This window comes from Macaca fascicularis, chromosome 6 (genome assembly GCF_037993035.2).
Source record: "Macaca fascicularis isolate 582-1 chromosome 6, T2T-MFA8v1.1".
Classification (NCBI taxonomy): Eukaryota; Metazoa; Chordata; class Mammalia; order Primates; family Cercopithecidae; genus Macaca; species Macaca fascicularis.
Genome location: NC_088380.1, coordinates 72,285,699 through 72,288,426, shown reverse-complemented (window position 1 = coordinate 72,288,426; position 2,728 = coordinate 72,285,699). Strand labels below are relative to the sequence as shown.

Genomic DNA, 2,728 nt, shown 5'->3' with positions numbered 1-2,728 from the left:
TTTACCACCACCCATCTCCCTCTGCTAGCCCATAAATTCCCCATTGAGGGACTTACCTCCCTTTTTAAAAGACGTGTTCAGAACAGCAAGTTCTGACACACAGAAAGTCCTCACTAAGTGAGACAGACTGACTAACTTGCTACATGTTCTTGGATGTTTTCTTTAATCCTCTGAGCCTCAAATTATTCTTCTGTAAAAAAATATATATAAAATAATTATATCTCTTTCTCACCTCATGGGACTGTTTGTGAAGCTTGCATCAGAATTATGTGAAATCTGTCTGTACACAAAGCTAGCTGTTACTACTTTTATGAGAGGATTACATTGTGATTCCTTTGGACCATCCTTCTGTTTACATATTTCAGGGTCAAAAAACTGTCAATGAATGGCTGAGTTGTACACTCTCTGTATGCCAGAATAAGGGAGACAAAGCGAGCACAACCAGCTGTTCTACATGGGTATGCGAGGAAACCAGTGCTCTACTGATGCATAGGACAAATAATACCTTTCCTGTCCCCCAATTGCATAGATGAAGGAAGACCATATATAGTCTCTCATAGGAAACCCAGCTATACTTCTGGTGACAATGATGAATCTTTAGGGAAGTCCATCTGTTTTTTGTCCTTTGCCCTTGCCATGGAAGGGAGGACAAGGATGCAGTACTAGCCACACTTGCTGTGCATGTAAAAGCCAAAATTCCAAGTGGAAGAAACTGAACTTCAAAACTGGTTCGTTTCATATAAGCCACTAAATGGATATCAGAGAGTAATAGCTTTTCTCTGCCACTTAACTAAGCTGCTGAATCTGAACTTGTTCCTAAATTTTCCTTCCTTCCTTCCTTCCTTCCTTCCTTCCTTCCTCTCTCCCTCCCTCCCTCCTTTTTCTCCTCCCTTCCTCCCTTTTCTCCTCCCTTCCTTTTCTCTTTCCTCCCTCCCTCCTTCCTCCCTCCCTCCTTCCCTTCCTTCTTTCCTTCCCTTTCCTTCCTTCCTTCCTTTCTTCCTTCCTTCCTTCCTTCTTTTCCTCCCTCCCTCCCTTTCCATCTTTCCTTCCTCTTCCCCTTTCTCTCTTTCTCTTTTATTCTTGCTTTTGTTTTTTAAAATGTGTAATTTTGCTAAATGTCCTCTTGAGAATTATTCTGACAGTAATCCAAATATTTCTTTCTTTCAAACTAAAATACAGTTTCCCAACTGGCTCAATATTTTTAACTTTAATCCCTTTGTAAATTTTTTAATGCAACAAGACTTTCTTGTGCTTAAAATTGTCATTTTCTTTTTTCCCTCTAACTTGAATGTTAGTTTTTCCAGGAACCCAATACTTTGTTCAAAATAATTTTTTCTTAAAACTTTGATTCCTTAGTGCCTGTCAGTCTTCAGCGTTTTTCATGAGAAGTCTGATGCCAAACTGATTCTCCTGTTTAAGTAATCTTTTTTTCCCCCTCTCTCTCTAGAAACTTTCTCTTCATCCTTAGTGTCTAAAATTTCATCTAGATGTGTCTATTCCAACCTGCTTAGCATTTTGTGGGTACTTTTAATCTGAAAACATGTCATTGTTCAGCTCTGGGAATTTTTCTTTCTGCTATTTAGTTTTTATTTCATAATCATAAACTTAATTCAACTCTGCAATCTAACTAGTCATGGAAGGGAACAAGGAAAACATGGAACCCAAAGGGAACTGCAGCGAGAGCCCAAAGATTCTAGGATACTGTGAGCAAATGGGGTGGAGGGGTGCTCTCCTGAACTACAGAAGGAATGGTCTGGTGGTGAAGATAAAACACACATCAAATTTATTAGAGTTGTCCACAGTCAGCAATGGTGATCTTCTTGCTGGTCTTGCCATTCCTGGACCCAAAGAGCTCCATGGCCTCCAAAATATTCATGCCTTCTTTCACCTTGCCAAAGACCACATGCATGCCATCCAACCAGTCAGTCTTGGCATTGCAGATGAAAAACTGGGAACCATTTGTGTTGGGTCCAGCATTTGCCACAGACAAGATGCCAAGACCTGTATGCTTTAGGATGAAGTTCTTATCATCAAATTTCTCCCTGTAGACGGACTTGCCACCAGTGCCATTATGGCATGTGCAGTCACCACCCTGACACATAAACCTTGATAATTCTGTGAAAACAAGAACCCTTATAACCAAATCATTTCTCTCCAGTGCTCAGAGCATGAAAGTTTTCTGCTGTCTTTGGAAACTTGTCTGCGAACAGCTCGAAGGAGACGCAGCCCAAGGGCTCGCCGTCCACTGGAATGTGGAGGAACACGGTGGGGTTCACCATGGCTGAGAGTACAAGGCTCCTCACAGCTGCGGCTTCCACCAGGAATTTTTCTTGATTTTTTTTTTTCCCCCTGCCATTTTTAGTATTCTCCTATTCTGGAGTTCCTCCTAAAACATTCTCATTCCCTTACTAACGTATTTTTTTCTGCATAATTTGGGCTATGGTTTCCTCTGCCAATGTGATCACATCAACTTTGCTCTTTCAAGGTTTCTTCAAATTTTCTGATATGCTAATGGCACAACATTTCTTTTCCAGAGCTGACTCCTGTGAGTGTGTGTGTGTTTTAAGTTGTTTCTTGGGATCAGAGTTCTTAAATAAACTTTAGCATACACCATGGGGCTTGTTAAAACACAACTGCCCAGCCTCTCCTCAGAGTTTCCGATCCATTACGTGTAAGGTAGGCATTTCTGATGAGTTCCAAGATGCTGCTGATGCTGCTGGTTCAGAGA

At 41.1% G+C, this 2,728-nt stretch overlaps 1 pseudogene; it reads right to left on the bottom strand.

Annotated features, from left to right (window-relative positions):
* Nucleotides 1–1,691: 1,691 nt before the first annotated feature.
* Nucleotides 1,692–2,279, bottom strand: LOC102141325 (peptidyl-prolyl cis-trans isomerase A pseudogene; annotated as a pseudogene).
* Nucleotides 2,280–2,728: the final 449 nt, after the last annotated feature.